A 17,173-nucleotide genomic window follows, 5' to 3' on the forward strand; every position below is an offset into this window, starting at 1 on the left:
TTCTTGTTGTTGATTGGATAGGAAGGGTAGCGTAATCTAGCCTCCATGCTAGGTACATCCTAACCTCCATACGGTACTTCCAATATTTAATATTTTATTCAAGTGGACAATAAAGGTAAAACACAAACAACTTTTGTTTCTTAATTATTTATTTATACAATAATGTGACATTTTAAATAGAAATATGAGTATTTCATTTGGATTAAATATATGTTTACTTGTTGAATTTTTCCACCGTCTGTACACAACAGCTGATCGGAGCCATTAGACCTAACAACAAAACGCGAAATAAAATGTGTATTTAAAACTGTTGGATAAACAGTACCTACAATCAGAAAAACTTACCTTTAAAAAGGTACTCGATTACTAAACAAAAATATCAAAAAACACGACTGAATATCAGCTTTTTATGGTGACACAAGCACATCACATAACCGACCATAGGTTGGATTGACCTATAAATGACTGAACACAGGTCACAGATTCACACACAGATAGCGCAGGATTTGTCAAAAGTCATGTTCCACCAATCACGATGCCGACATCAGCGCCTCTGACAAATTGGAAGGAAAATAAATACAATTACATTTTTTTTATTAGAGTGCGCGGGGCATGTCCAATACGTCTAAAGATGGGAAACAATCAATATAATGTAAATAATTTGTAGGTTAATATCGCTTACTCTCCCAGCACCACTAATTTCAATTCTTTTTATCTCACAACTTAATACGTTTTTCATCTTTTGCGCTATTTTGCCGTTTATTAGCCTGTTCATCACTGTATACAGTAATGAGCGCGCTAATAACCGGCAAAAAACGCAAAAGATGGAAAACATACATTACAAAACTAAAGAGAGAACTTTACTTTAAAGAGATATGTAACTAGTGGAGGTGGAAACTATCGTTATAAACTTAAGGCTGTATGACACTATGCATTTTCTTGTATCATTTCTAATATCGTTTCTGATATCGTTTCTTGTATACATTTTCTTGTATCATTTCTTGTATGTACATTTGTGCCCTGTATGACACTATGCAAGTTCTTGTATCGAAAACTGTATGAAATTCGGCACGTGATTGGTCGAAATTTTGTTTGTCACCCTGTCACCTTACATTGGTATGGTAGTACTGCGTCTACAGCTGATTTTAAGGATTTTATAAAATTTATAAACTTTTAAAAACAAATATTTTATTGTTATAATAACTAGAATTTTTACGTTGACTGTTGATTATTTGTGTTTTTTATTTTGTTTTGATATTTGTGCTAAAATATTTGCGTTATAATTATCTTCAGTTTGATCCAAATTGGAACTATTGTATTTTCCTCTATTAAAAAATTATGCAATATGAAACCCAAAGTTATTCTAAATATATGGTTATTAGTAGAACAGTAGTCCATACCAAACGGTATATTAAGTATCAATAAAATATTTATAAATAATACCTACAAAACACAAATAAATTTATCAAGACATAAATCATATGATCTCATTTTCAGCCGCCATTATGAGATTTAGAAGTTTTACCAGCAGGTTTTACGTTTTTGCTCTTTGCGCAGAAATTGGCGCAGTTATTGTACAAGAATCTGTGCCTGACACAAATTCTTGTATCGTTTCTGATATCGTTTCTTGTATCTGTGTATGACACTATACATTTTTTTGACATATCAGAAACGATATTAGAAATGATACAAGAAAATGCATAGTGTCATACAGCCTTTAGAAGTCAACATTACATTACATAGTTTCCCACCTTTAAACGTATCAGAGGAGTATGACTGTCACTGTGACAGTAGAATTTTATAAAATACTCCTGTCGCAGACGGCTAAAGGTGGGAAACTATGGGGATATACACTACAAGAAGAAAAAGAGATATCTTTACTATTCATAGGCAAAGCAATATGCACTAAAATCGGCCTTACCTCCGAAAACAAAAAAGGCCAGACTGATCTTAATAATTGTTTTTACATTCGATTCGTGAATGCGCCAGGAAACTTTGTAACCCAGAGCCATGAAATAATATTGAAAAACAGCATACAAAAAATGAATTCTTAAAGTGCATCTCAAACAAACAATAAAAAATATTCAGAACTCGTCAATTATCGGCGGAAACGAGTTCAATTTTGTTTCTCGGGGATTTTTGAGATCGCTGAAAACGAATATGACGTCGAAAGTGATCTCCGGAGTACCTGGTGCCCAGGGTACCTACTATTTACCTCGTCTTGTGGAGTTTTCGACAAATTCATTAAAAAATTAGTCAAAAATCATTACTCGGGGGTTTTTGGGGTCGCTCGATGGATATGACATCGGAAGTGATTTCCGGAGTACCTGGTGCCCATGGTACCTACTGTTTACCTCGTCTTGTGGAGTTTTCGGCAAATAATTTATTAAAAAACTAGTCAAAAATAATTACTCGGGGGTTTTTGAGGTCGCTAACGACTAATATGACATCGGAAGTGTCTACGAAGGACTTGGTGCCCAGGGTACCAACTGTTTACCTCGTTTTATAGAGTTTTCGGCAAATTCATTAAAAAATTAGTCAAAATTCATTACTCGGGTGTTTTTGGGGTCTCTGACGACGAATATGACATCGGAAATGATCTTCGGAGTACCTGGTGTCCAGGGTACCTACTGTTTACTTCATCTTCTAAAGTTTTGGGCAAATTCATCAAAAAATTAGTCTAAAATCATTAGTCACGAGATAAACAGTAGGTACTCTGGGCACTAGGTACTCCGGAGATCACTTCCGATATCATTTTCGTCGTCAGAGACCCCAAAAACCCCCGAGTAATGAATGTTGACTAATTTTTTAATGAATTTGCCAAAAACTCCAGAAAACGAGGTAAACAGTAGGTACCTTGGGTACCAGGTACTCCGTAGATCACTTCCGATGTCATATTCGTTGTCAGCGACCCAAAAACCTCCAAGTAATGATTTTTGGCTAATGTTTTAATGAATTTGCTGAAAACTCCAGAAGAAGTAGGTACCCTGGGCACCAGGTATTCCGTAGAACACATCCGATGTCATATTCGTCTTTAGCGACCCCAAAAACCCCCAAGTATTATTTTTGACTAATTTTTTAATAAATTCTTTGCCGCAAACGCCACAAGACGAGGTAAACAGTATGTACCCTGGGCACCAGGTACTCCGGAAATCACTTCCGATATCAGATCCGACGTTGACGACCCCAAAATCCCCCCGAGTAATGATTTTTGACTAATTTTTTAATGAATTTCCGAAAACTCCACAAGACGAGGTAAACAGTAGGTACCCTGGGCACCAGGTACTCCGGAGATAACTTTCGACGTCATATTCGTTTTCAGCGACCTCAAAAACCTCCCGAGTATCAAAATTGAACTCATTTCCGCCGATAATTGACGAGTTCTGATTTTTTTTATTGTCTGTTTGAGATGCTCTTTAAGAATGCATTGTTTGTATGCAGTTTTTCAATATTATATCCTTGCTCGGGGTCACAAAGTTTCCTGGCGCATTCACGAATTGAATGCAAAAAGAATTATTAAGATCCGTCTTGTCTTTTTTTTCGATGGTTCAGTGCTTTATTGCTTCGAATATCAAGACATGTATTCAGGCCCGCCAAGAGGGCGGTACAGCCGGTACATTTTACCTGGGCCCGACGATGTAAGGGGCCCGGCGTCGACCAGACCAAAAACGTAATTTTTCCCGTTTTTTTTTTTAAACAAATTTAAACCAAATAGAAAAATACATTAACAAATTTGAATGTGATCGATTTGGTTTAAAATTTTAGCAACAATAAATCACTGGAGTCAAATACTACAGTCAGATAACTATGGATATGGAGATTAAAAATATATCAGGGCTTCTAGAAGATTTACAAAAAGTCAGACATTCAGGTCTTCCATTGTTGAAGAATATATAATAAATTCGTTGCAATTATGGAATAAATCCAGAATTTACATCAAATAAAGAAAAACGGCGCAAGAAGCCTGCGAAATTTTTTAATATTTAATACCTATTGTTATATATAGATTGAAATTAATTCGCTATTTAACATTTTATGCAGATTCCGAGATGAATATGACGCCAATATTAAGAAAAATATTGATAAGGTAGTGTCGCCAAATAAGGCCAGTGTCTTAATTAGGCCAATTGCAAATATTTTCTTAAATATAGATATTATATTGTTATGACAGTTCCGTAGATTGTTCCTACATAGAAAGAGTCCCTCGACGTGAAAGAAGAAGTAGTCACGTACGAGAATATTCTGGATGTCATGGAATAACCCAGAAATGTCTGGTGACATCTAGAACGTCAGAAAACTATATAAACATTATGTGTTTGACATTCTATAGTTCAGTTGTAATTGAGTATTTAAAGTTGATAGTTGTCATTGAGTTTGTATTGTAATTGAAGTTAAATAAAGTAGTTTAAAGAAGTTGTAACATTGGTGACAGCGGTGGGATTGAAGACACAACTACATTTTGAATGGTTAATACGAGATCAACAGAATTTAAGAAAGAAATGGATAAGTCCGGACCCCCAGAATGGTTTTTACAAATGAAAGCAGATGAAGAGAAACGTAGGCAAGAAGAAAATATAGAGGAAGAGAAGCGTAGACAAGAAGAGAAAGAGGACAAGGAGAAGCGTAGGGAGGCGAAGGAGAAGCTTAGACAAGAAGAGGAGGAGAGGCGTAGAAAAGCAGAGGTAGAAATGATAAATAGTTTAACCCAAATTCATGAAAATTTTCAATTAGAGGTAAGCCAACTTAATAATAGAATAGACACATTAGATGAAAAACAAAACTCTTTAGTCAATAAAATACAGCAGCAACAAAATTCTTTAATTAATTTAGAGCAACAACAAAACGATTTGAAATCTAATTTAGAAAGACAAATAGTTGAGTTACAAACCAAAATTAATACCCAAGCTTCATTATCACATATTTCAGTAACTAATATCGACTCTGAACAAACAGCCCCTTCATCTTCGATAGTGTATCCAGGTACCGTCAGAACGAGCAAAATCTTAAAACCACCGACATTTGATGGCCAAACAGCATGGGAAACTTATCGTTTTCAATTCGAAGCTGCAGCTAGAGTAAATGGCTGGAATGAGAACGAAATGGCAGCTTCCTTGGTGGTGTCGCTTCGAGGTCAGGCAGCGACCGTTTTGCAATTTCTTCCCCAGGATGCACCCAATTATACCTCTCTCGTACAAGCTTTAGAGACAAGGTATGGCCAGCAACATCTGAAGCAGGTTTTTCAAAGTCAGCTGAAAGTTCGATATCAAAAACATAATGAGAGCCTGCAAGAATTTGAAGCCGATATTAAAAGATTATTACATTTGGCATATCCTCAGGCACCAAGAGATTTTCTGGAACAAATCGGTATACAGGCTTTCATAGATGGACTGCATGATATCGAAATGCAACAGGCTCTGCGATTACAACACCACAAAACGCTAGATAAAGCACTAATCTCAGCTCAGGAGTACGAAGCGGCGAAAAATATTTCTAGATCTCTTCCACAATTAAAAGAAATAAGATTTACAGAAAATAAGCAAGTCACTACCACAGATAATGAACAACTAGTTTTATCCCAGATATTAAGCTTACTACAAAATATCCAACAAAAACCTCGAAATGAAAACAGAAGATGTTTTAACTGCGGAAGAATGGGACATCTAAAATCCAATTGCAGAAGCCGATCCCAAGCACGAAAAGAAGAATACAAGAATGAGATCAGAAGGTCGCCTAGTTCGACATCCAGAAGCCTGTCGCAAAGTCTCACTAGAAATGATGGTAGATGGTCACTAAGAAACAGATTTCCCACAACTGACCATAGAAAGGAAGAAAATACACTGGAATTTGAAGTTAGCCATTTGAAGGAACACCTAGCGATTAGTAAAAATAAAATAGAAAGATTAAGAGAACAGGTGACAATATTGCAAGAAGAGTGTAAGGTAATTCAAAATAATGCAAAAACTACACAGTCCAATCTGGAAAACAAATGTCAAAAACTGATGAAAGAGAAGAATGTGTTAAATAAACAATTGCAAGAATACCAAAATGCATTAAATGAATTACAAGTTCAAAACCAACGTCAGCTAGCACAAAAAGAGAATGTAACCGAAGAAGTTAGTCTGCGGATGACCACAGTTGAACAGCAAGAAGATAATGACCAGATTTCTCTGGAAAACATTAAGAAGAGTCAAAAGAAAGATAACGACTTAAGAGTTATACGAGATTGGCTTAAAAATGGAGTAAGACCTCTTTGGCAGGAAATATCTAAATACAGTCGAACTATAAAGGCGTACTGGGCTCAATGGGAATCCTTGCATCTTTCGAATGGTTTGTTATATCGGAAGTGGGAAAGTTCCGATGGAGTACGTATAGTTCAACAGGTGGTATTGCCAAAATCACACATTAAAAGTGTGTTGGAAGAACTTCATAGCAGCCTGTCTGGAGGACATTTTGGGGTAAAAAGAACACTGGCCAGGGTTCGAGACAGATTTTATTGGATCAATTGTCGCCGAGATGTAGAAGAATGGTGTAAGAAATGCGACTTATGTAACGGTAGAAAAGGCCCTAGAACAAGAAGTCGTGGTAAAATGGCACAATATCTTTCCGGAGAGCCTTTTGAACGACTTGCAGTTGATATTCTCGGTCCACTTCCAACGACAGAGAGAGGTAACAAGTACTTAATGGTTGCAATGGATTATTTTTCAAAATGGCCTGAAATTGCACCTCTTCCTAATCAAGAAGCGACGACTGTAGCAGAAGCATTCATAACACACGTCGTATCAAGACATGGAGTTCCTTTAGAGTTGCATTCTGATCAGGGACGAAATTTTGAATCCGAATTATGGCAAGAATTAATGAAAATCTTGGGTATTAAGAAAACTCGAACTACGCCTCTCCACCCACAATCAGACGGAATGATCGAAAGACATAATAGAACTATTTGTCAATACCTCTCAATGTTTGTTGCTGATAATCAAAAAGATTGGGATACCCTAATACCTCTATTCCTGTTAGCCTACAGAAGTTCTGAACATGAAGCAACCGGTTATTCTCCATCAATGATGATCACCGGAAGAGAAATGAAGCTTCCTCAAGATCTTATTTTCGGAAAATTGCCTACCTGTGAAGAAGAACCTTCATCCCTGACGTACCTAGAAAGCTTAAGAGAAAAACTGGAAAAAGTCCACGAATTTGCTCGTAAAAGTTTGAAGCTTCAAAGTGATAAAGCCAAGTCCAGGTTCGATGTGCAAGCTACAGGGACAACTTTCGAAAGAGGTGATCCAGTATGGCTATACAATCCCACACGCAAGAAAGGACTTTGTCCGAAACTTCAACGAAACTGGGAAGGCCCGTACACCGTCTTAAAGAAAATAAATGATCTGGTCTACCGCATCCAGTTTTCAGCGAGAAGTAAACCCAAGGTAGTTCACATTGAGAGATTAGCCCCATATCATGGAACTGATCCACCCTGTTGGCTTCAACCAGTCCCTGATAGACCAGTTATTCGAGGCGAATAACTATAAAGGAGGGAGCAGTGTTATGACAGTTCCGTAGATTGTTCCTACATAGAAAGAGTCCCTCGACGTGAAAGAAGAAGTAGTCACGTACGAGAATATTCTGGATGTCATGGAATAACCCAGAAATGTCTGGTGACATCTAGAACGTCAGAAAACTATATAAACATTATGTGTTTGACATTCTATAGTTCAGTTGTAATTAAGTATTTAAAGTTGATAGTTGTCATTGAGTTTGTATTGTAATTGAAGTTAAATAAAGTAGTTTAAAGAAGTTGTAACAATATATTAGAGGTCACCGTAAATGTCTTTCTCAGTCAAAATCGTCTACGCTAGCGGTTCTCAATCTGTGGTACATGTACCACTGGTGGTACATATCATTATTTGCGGTGGTACACAAAACGCAAAACTGTCAAAATCACCACTATTACAGTTAATTAGATTACCTATCTAGATAGGTAGTTATTTCAGTTAGGTGGTACCAAAAATATTAAAAAGTATTTTGTGGTACATGACTCAAAAATATTGAGAACCACTGGTCTACGCCATTCAGTCGGTAGTACCACATAGCAGCGCCAAGTAGACTAGACACGTGTTTATTACGATGCGGAAGTTCGTTTATAAATTTTAGGTAAGTTATAAAATTACTAAAATGGTACTTAATGAATATAAGTAAATTATTTTTTCTTTGTAAAGCGATAGTAAATTAATACTTTTTAAGGAACTGGAACTGTTTTTTCTCTTAATTGCTTTTTATTATTTTTTTATGTTAAATAAAAAAAGTAGACAGTGTCTAAATAAAGCCAATTGTCCTAGATGTGTGTAAATGTGCGATATGTGTGCTTAATGTATTGACAAATTGTTGTTTTTAATATGAATAAAAGTTTCTTTCACTAAATTTTGTATTTGTTCTTTAATTCTTAGGTTTAAAATTTATTATCCACCTCAATTTGCGTAAAAAATGAAACTGGCCTTATTAAGCTACCAGTTCCTAATAAGGCCAGATATTCCAGATTTAGTCAATGTTGAAATTTTATATTTCTTTATTTATTTAGTAAGTAGTTTATCCTGAAATTAGATAGCTAAAATGTTAGGCAATACGTATACAAGAGTTTTCCCCCATATTGTTCCTGAATAAAATATTACAGATATTTAAACCTTAAGGTGGCCTTAATTGGCGACCTTACCTTATACCTACCTACCTATTACATACGAGAGATAAAGAAGATATCAGTGAAGAATTGATGGATGAAATTTTTCATTTGAGAGCGATATACAAGGATAATAGTGATTAATTTTGATTTTCTTTATTAGATTTACTGAATAAAATTAAACATCCCAAATTGGAATCATTATTTCCTAACGCTGATATTGCGTTAAGAATATTTTGCACATTACCGGTGACAGTCGCCGAAGTGGAAAGATCCCTTAGTTGTCTTTCTCGCGCTAAAAATGCTATGTGATCTACAATGAAACAGGATCGGTTAACTACTGGCCTAATAATAACTTTGTTCATTGGGAAAACTCGAAAAGCACCACCTGTATTATAAATATTTCCAATAATACATATAAATATAATCAAAATTTAATAAAATTTGAATTAAGATTTCTTATTATTTATTATTGATAATTAATTGTATTTCTATAAAAATTAAACAATTTTTTTCGCTCTTCACTTTTTGCCGGAGGCCCGTTCTTCACTTCTTACCGGGGCCCGCTCATTCCTCTCGGCGGCCCTGCATGTATTACATCTTTCTTAGATAATTTAAACTACATAATATATACTATGTAAATGCTAATGACCCTCAGCAATCAAATCATTCTTTTCTAAAAAATTGTCGTCACCAGAATCTTGGGAACAGTTTTACTCAAGTGTTATTAAAATAAAGATAATTATGTTCTTGAAAGCGGAGCAATAATTATGCGTAATAAATAGTTTGAAATAATATTCGCCGGTGTATCATACATAGATGCTTATTAAAATATATTAATTTTTCTTAATATATCGAATTATGGGTATATTTCTTCGATGGAAGGGTAATGAAAGTGAGAGTGTATATAACAATTTTCTTGAATGCAAGATGCAAGTAGTTAGTTATACATGTGATGTAAGTGTTTTGGTAATATGCCGATATGAGAATCCATGTAAGTGTTAATATTTCAATAGTAGTATGGGCAGATTATCAAAAAAGCCATTTTTGGTAAAAGTTATTTACCAGCTATTTTATTGCTGGAATTGAATATGTATTAAGATTGCATATGTTAGTAAAATTAGTCTAGTCGCACCATATGGGGTCCCGTGTAAACTTTTAGGTCGCCGCGATTTGATGGTGGCATTATAGGTTTTTTGGGTCGCTGAATCCAATGGAAGTGGTCTGGAAGCCCAAATGTGGTGCGTTTAATTGTTATTAACAAATTATGGTAAAATTAGATGTTTTTCAGGAATTATTAGAAGCCATGTAAATAAATTGATAGTGTTAAGGTCTTCTCTGGTGTATTTTTGGTCGCTGGATCGAATGCGACTAGTCGCGATTACTTAAAATGTGTTCTTATTTTGTTAATAACAAAATCATTGTTTATTCGCCAAAAAGCTCGAACTGCGTTATTTACAGCCAGTTTGTAGTCTTTTTCATCAAGTAGTTAGTTATACATGTGATGCAAGTGTTTTGGTAATATGCCCAAGGGCGCCCATATAAAAATTTTTAGGGGGGGGGCCAAACGTGAGGATGTTGCACATTGCATTTTGTATATTTCGGATGACAATATATACAGTAGACGCTCTCTATAACGAACACGGATATAACGAGGTTTCGCTTATAACGAGGTACATTAGGTATCCCATGAAATTCCTATTGAACTATAACGCTCTATAACGAGGCATATTTGGTTATAACAAGGAAAATTTAAATCGAAGAATACTTGTTTTTACCTGTTTTTAGCGTTGTAATGGTCATAAATAAATAAATGCCCCAACTACCTGTACATAGAAATGCCCAACATCTGTCTATTATCGAGGCCAGTGCCGTAATAAACTCGGCCACCTGTAATAAACATCTGCCTGTTTATCGACCGATATTGAATACTACAGGAAATTTACAATTTATGGCGGCGAAGTCTCATATTGTTCACTGTTCAGGTTGACCATAGACATCTAATAAACTACGTAAGAGGCATCAAAACATTTCAATATTATTATTGTTTGATATAACGAGATCCGCTTATAACGAGATAATTAATCCACCATTTCAGTTCTCGTTATAGAGGGAGTCTACTGTAGTTTAAACCACCTAAAAAACCTAGTTTGAACCCTGTTGTGAGAAATTATTCATACATTTAAACACTAGACCAAGTTTTTAAATGGAAATGTCATGGGTACCTCAAAAGTTACACCTCTCTTTAAAACCCGTTTGAAAAGAATACAATGCTTGAAAAGCCTTCCCTTCAACTTTGGCGAGCAGACTAACCATGAGTATGTGTCGAACCAAGTTTTTACTTTAAAATCTTAAAAAGGAGCCCCCTTTATTTTTGCAGATTTAGAATCCTTATGAAAAATAAGGCACACATATTCCAAACATTTTTAGAATCGTTGATAGATAGCGCAAATAAATCGCATTTTCCGAATATAGCGCCATCCGTCAACAATTCTAAAAAAGTTCGAATGTTACTTATTTTTTGAGGAGGAAACTCAATCTGCAAGAAAAAACGGGGGTTCCTATTTAAGATTTTAAAGTTAACTCTCACCCGACCTTCAGAGTGTGGAATGAAAAATCCTGTTTGGTGTCATTCTATAGATTTTTGAAAAATATTAAACACGTGTTTTTTAGTTTTTATTTGGAAGTATATTTCTCGAGATATTAGACCGTTTCTATAATTTTGCTATGGTATCACTATATACCGTTTTTTCCGATTATAGCGCTATGTATCCACAATTCTCAAAATGGCTCGAATAAAATTTGCTTATTTTTACAAGGAAAATCCAAATCTGCAACAAAAATTAGGGGTTCCATTTAAGATTTTAAAGTTACCCCCCGCTCCACACCCAGGAGTTGAAGTGGTGGACTTGTTTAGTGTCATCGCATAGATTTTTGAAAATTATTGAACACGTATTTTTCAGTTTTTCGATCCGATATTCATTTCGCGAATTATTCGACCTTTCCGCTACTTTTGGGACACCCTGTATATAACACTCATTCATCATGAAAGATCACCTGTTTTTCATTTAAATAAAATTGTTCTGTTCATCATAATGCACACTTTAAAAATAATCTACTTACTAAAAAAATACTTATGCAAACTAAAATTTGACTATGTTCAATAAATTTAAAAAATTATTTTTCAGTATGAATTTATTTCAAAATATAAAATATAATTAGTACTTTATTCCAGTTCTCAAAGATTATCGGTCAGAGATCTGATTTCTTGCTGATATGGTTTTTTTTTGCAGTATTATAAACGATTCATTTAATTGATAATTTTGGGTGTCGATTACAGTGTATATAGGGTGAGGCAGATAACTGGCCTATTAGAAATATCTCGAGAACTAAAGGCAACAGAATCATGAAAATTGGAATAAAGGGGTTTTGAAGGATGATCTATTAAATGAAAATATTTTCATCTCTTTGCAACTTCCGGTTATACCGGAAGTTGCTTATAACTTCGTTTTTTTTAATGGGACAACCTGTATATTTTTACATTTTTGGATTCTCTTCGATGTCTTCTTTCTTAAAATATAAGGTTTTGTAATATTATACAGGGTTATATTAGTATACAGGGTTGGTCGAAACTCGGAATGAGTATTTTCTGAGTTTTCTCCAAAAAAGCCATTTTTGGTAAAAGTTATTTACCAGCTATTTTATTGCTAGAATTGAATATGTATTAAGATTGCATAGGCGTAACCAGGATGATCCTAAGGGGGCGGTTACAACTACCTAAAAGGGGGGGGGGTTACAACTACTGGAAGGTCTCTGAGGGCTATGGTGTTAAGCGTATAGAGCTCAAAGTATATCCCAATGGGGGGGGTTACAACCCCCAAAACCCCCCCCTGGTTACGCCTATGTAAGATTGCATATGTTAGTAAAATTAGTCTAGTCGCAACATAGGGGGTCCCGTGGGCACTTTTAGGTCGCCGCGATTTGATGGTGGCATTATAGGTTTTTTAGGTCGCTGAATCCAATAGAAGCGGTCTGGAAGCCCAAATGTGGTGCGATTAATTGTTATTAACAAATTATGGTAAAATTAGGGATTTTTCAGGAATTATTAGAAGCCATGTAAATAAATTGATAGTGTTAAAGTCTTCTCTGGTGTATTTTTGGTCACTGGATCGAATGCGACTAGTCGCGATTACTCAAAATGTGTTCTTATTTTGTTAATAACAAAATAATTGTTTATTCACCGAAAAGCTCGAACTGCGTTATCTACAGCAAGTTTGTAGTCTTTTTCATAGTATTTGTATACGCAAAATCGATTGTCACTAGTCGTGACAGCTTAAACCACACTCCAACTTAGTTATTAATAAATTATTGCAAAAATAATATGTTGTGAATAATATGTGAATATGTTGATTTTTCAAAAAAAAGACAAAAATATCTCGAAAAGTATTGACTTAGTGAAAAAACTGTATAGAACAAGAGTTGCTTATAATTAATTAAATTAGTTTATCCACTTCCGGACTTATTTTAAAGGTTTATATTTTCACCCACGAAAAGGGGTGAAACTCACCCCAGGGTAAAATCAGACATCGGCACAATATCACTTGCTTTGTTTGATATGTTAGCTACCTGTTTGCCAAGTTTCATATCAATCCAAGTGGTTTTTTAAAATCTAGAGCAAAAATCGTTAGTGAACGTACTATAAACCGTTATTTTTGCAATAATTTATTAATAACAAAGTCGGAACGTGGTTTAAGCTATCACGACTAGTGGCAATCGATATAGCGTATAAAAATACTATGAAAAAGACTACAAACTTGCTATAGATAGCGCATTTCGCGCTTTTCGGCGAATAAACAATTATTTTGTTATTAACAAAATAAGAACATATTTTGAGTAATCGAGACTAGTCGTATTCGATTCAGCGACCAAAAATACACTAGAGAAGACCTTAACACTCTCAATTTATTTACAGAGCTTCTAATAATTCCTGAAAACACCGAAATTTACCATAATTTGTTAATAACAATTAAACCCATCACATTTGGGCTTCTAGACCACCTCCATTGGATTCAGCGACCCAAAAAACCTATAATACCACCATCAAATCGCGGCGACCTAAACGGGCCCACGGGACCCCTATGCTATCTATGCTGCGACTAGACTAAATAGGCATAAAAAGTCTGCAGAAAGTGTGCTATTTTGTTTATAAACAAACTAGCGCTCCGAAATCTTCTTTTGTAAATTATTGCTCTGTAAATCTAAAGATTTTATCTTTAAAAACACCCAAATAAAAATTCACCATAATTTAATTCTGCACAGAGATATTTTTTTTGTGAATTCCTTCGACGAAAATTTTCCTCGAAACATCCGAGTTTTTCTATCAATTTTTAATTTTTAACTAAAATTTTAGAGGTGTAATTATTCATCTGTAATTAAATAACTTAGTGACAAACAAGCTTTTATAACAAAGTAAAACTAAGTATTTTTTCTGTTGTAGACTTTTTAGAAAAACCTTTTATTGTTCAAAATACAAATACTTGAAACAAATACGTTGAAAACTGTATAATTATTTAAACAATCTTTGTTTAAACAAATTAAAAATGTTGGTTATAATAAATAAATAAAGTCACTCTAACAAAACTAAAGCATCTTTGGCATTTAGTATTGCGTTAGGTGGCTCTACTCGAGTTACTTCGGATTAAAAAATGAAGAAAATTGCTCTATGGGAAGCCGAGAAAATAGGTACATTTTTCTAACGTAGGTACTGATTTTGAACTTTGAAATTCTTTTTTCTTCAACCTAGTATTTGATTGGGATTTTGGTATTTTCCACGCGTAATACCGATCGTTTGTGTTAAATATATGTTATGAGTCTCTTGAAGATATGAAAATTTTTAGGCACAAAAAGGACCGAAATAAAAAGGTAATGATTCGAAGGTTACCAGCCTATTGTTTATAACTTCGTTGCAGATGCCGATCAATTTTGACCGGTTGTAACTCAGTAACCACTACTCGCAATTCAACTTTTTTCCTTTTAAAACAAGTATCCCGCAGCGTCCTTTCCAATACCGTTTTCTTAATTTAATTTAATCTAATAGTTGCCGAGATGTTCTATTTCTTTAAAAGCCAAAAAAATTGTTTATAATTGTTCAATCTCAAATTAATCCCTTACTTTGTAATCTCACAATATTCTTAACTTCTTAAACTTTTATAATTTCACCGTGTATAATTGAAACATTGGGAAAATGTATCGAGTAATATTTTAATTATTAGAATCCAGTGAACTTTTTGCAACCTAAATAAATTGCCAAATCGTGGTATTTCCAATTGTACTTCCTAGTACATGTTGCAATAGTTTCCTCAATAAACTGTAGTTGTAATCTTTCAAAAGATTTCAAAGTTCGTTGCTGTTGTCATGCAACTTATTGATGGAAATAGCAAAGTTCCAATCAAAAATTAGGTTGGAGAAAATGTAATCTTAAAGTTCAAAATCGGTATACGTTAAAAAAATTCATTTTATCTACTCTATGTCATATTATGTATCAGTTTTTAGTTTGTGAAAACTGTCATTATAGATAGCGGTACGTAAAGGGTTTAAAGTGTGCGTGAAGTAACAATGTATTTTAAATGGGATTTACTTTTTCGCACACTTTCAATGGGTTTTTTGGCACACTTTCATATAATCAAATATCCTTAACTTTCGCGTTGTCATGGTGATGACAATATGAGCAATGACTTTCAACAAAATTTTTGACAGATTTGTGGTTTGAAAGTAGTTAGGATTTTTAAATGTCAAAGTTCTAAAAATTGTAGAATAGAAATCAATTCCAGTGACGAAGAGTTACAGTTTTTTATTTGTTTATCGAAGAGTAGATAAAATATTGTATGAAACTGTGCGTGAAGTACTTTTTGCGAACTTACGCGATGTATAGCACTCGCTCCGTTGTCGCTCGTGCTCTAAATATCGCGTGCGTTCGCAAAAAGCATACTTCACGAACTGTTTCATAAATAACTATTCTCAGCTTCCCTTGGAGCAATTTTCTTCATTCTTCTTTTGTTTCCAAGTAACTCGAATAGAGCCATCTAACTAATGCATTATTAAATGTCAAACTTACTTTTGTTTTATTATAATAGATTAATTTCTTATAAGAAAAGAAAACTACATATTTTTTCCAGTTGTAGAATTTTTTTAGCCAAACTTACTACAGGTGTACCTTTTAACGTTAAAAACACAAATATTCTCATATGAAAGGTGTATAATTAATTAAACAATGTTTATTTAAACAAATTAAAAATTTTTGTTATAATAAATAAATTAATTTATTATAACAAAACAAAAGCAACTTTGACATTTAATAATGCATTAATCAGATGGCTCTACTCGAGTTACTTGGGAACAAAAAAATAATGAAGAAAATTGCTCCATGGGAAGCCGAGAAATTGCATTTTTTTGACGTATACCGATTTTAAACTTTGAGATTTCATATCCTCCAACCTAATTTTTGATTGGAATTTTGTTATTTTTCGCAATTTTCACTCGTAATATCGATAGTTTTTATTATAATAATATAATATGTTATGAGTATTTTAAAGATATGAAAATTGGTGCGGAGAAAGGGGACCGAAATAAAAAGCTGATGGTTCGATAAATATGATCCTATTGTTTATATCTTTGCCGTAAATGCCGGTCAAATTTGACCGATTGTATCTCAGGAACCACTCAGCACAATTAAACGTTTTTTCTTTTAAAAGAAGCGTCCTGCCGCTTTTTTTCCAATACCGTTTTCATGATTTAATTTAGTTTAACATTTCCCGAGATATTCTATTTGTTTATAAGCCAAAAAAATATTTATTATTTTGAAAATATTCTTGAGGCCGCTTAAATAGTCCAATTTCAATTTTGTAAAGTACGTTAGATGGGTACAGTACCTTTTTATACAAACATCATAGTTATTCCTATGTATCATAATTATTGTGGTTATAATAGCGTCCATAAATTTTTAATTAACAAGTCAATTGTTGCTAAACTATTCATTCAATTTTCATTGCCTTCTGGAATTATAATCTATCGAAAAGAGCTTTTATATTACCAAGCTATTCAATTATTGATAAACACTTACTTATCTAAAATTTTAGTTGAAAATTAAAGATTTTGTTGGAAAAACCCGCATTTTTCGGGGAAAATTTTCGTCGAAGTAAATCGGGAAAAACACGTCTCTATGCAGAATTTACTTACGGTGAATTTTTATTTGAGCATTTTTGGTGTAAAATTAAAATCTTTGGAGTTATACAGCAAAAATTCAAAAAACACGATTTTCGGGCGCCATTTTGGCTATAAAAAAAGTAGCACACTATCTGCAGACTTTGCATACCTATATTATTAATATATACAATCATAAGATTCGATTCCAGCAATAAAATTGCTGGTAAATAACTTTTCCCAAAAAATGGCCTATTCTCCGATAATCTGCCCAGACTAGAAGTATATTTTGCCGAGATTATAAATTAG

At 34.0% G+C, this 17,173-nt stretch overlaps 1 protein-coding gene across 3 annotated transcripts in view; it reads right to left on the minus strand.

Annotated features, from left to right (window-relative positions):
• LOC114325338 (GPI ethanolamine phosphate transferase 1-like) overlaps positions 1-17,173 on the minus strand; it is a 229,856-nt gene that overhangs the window by 47,736 nt on the left and 164,947 nt on the right. The gene's annotated exons all lie outside the window — the stretch shown is intronic.

The sequence above is a fragment of the Diabrotica virgifera genome, chromosome 1 (genome assembly GCF_917563875.1).
Source record: "Diabrotica virgifera virgifera chromosome 1, PGI_DIABVI_V3a".
NCBI classification, from domain to species: domain Eukaryota; kingdom Metazoa; phylum Arthropoda; class Insecta; order Coleoptera; family Chrysomelidae; genus Diabrotica; species Diabrotica virgifera.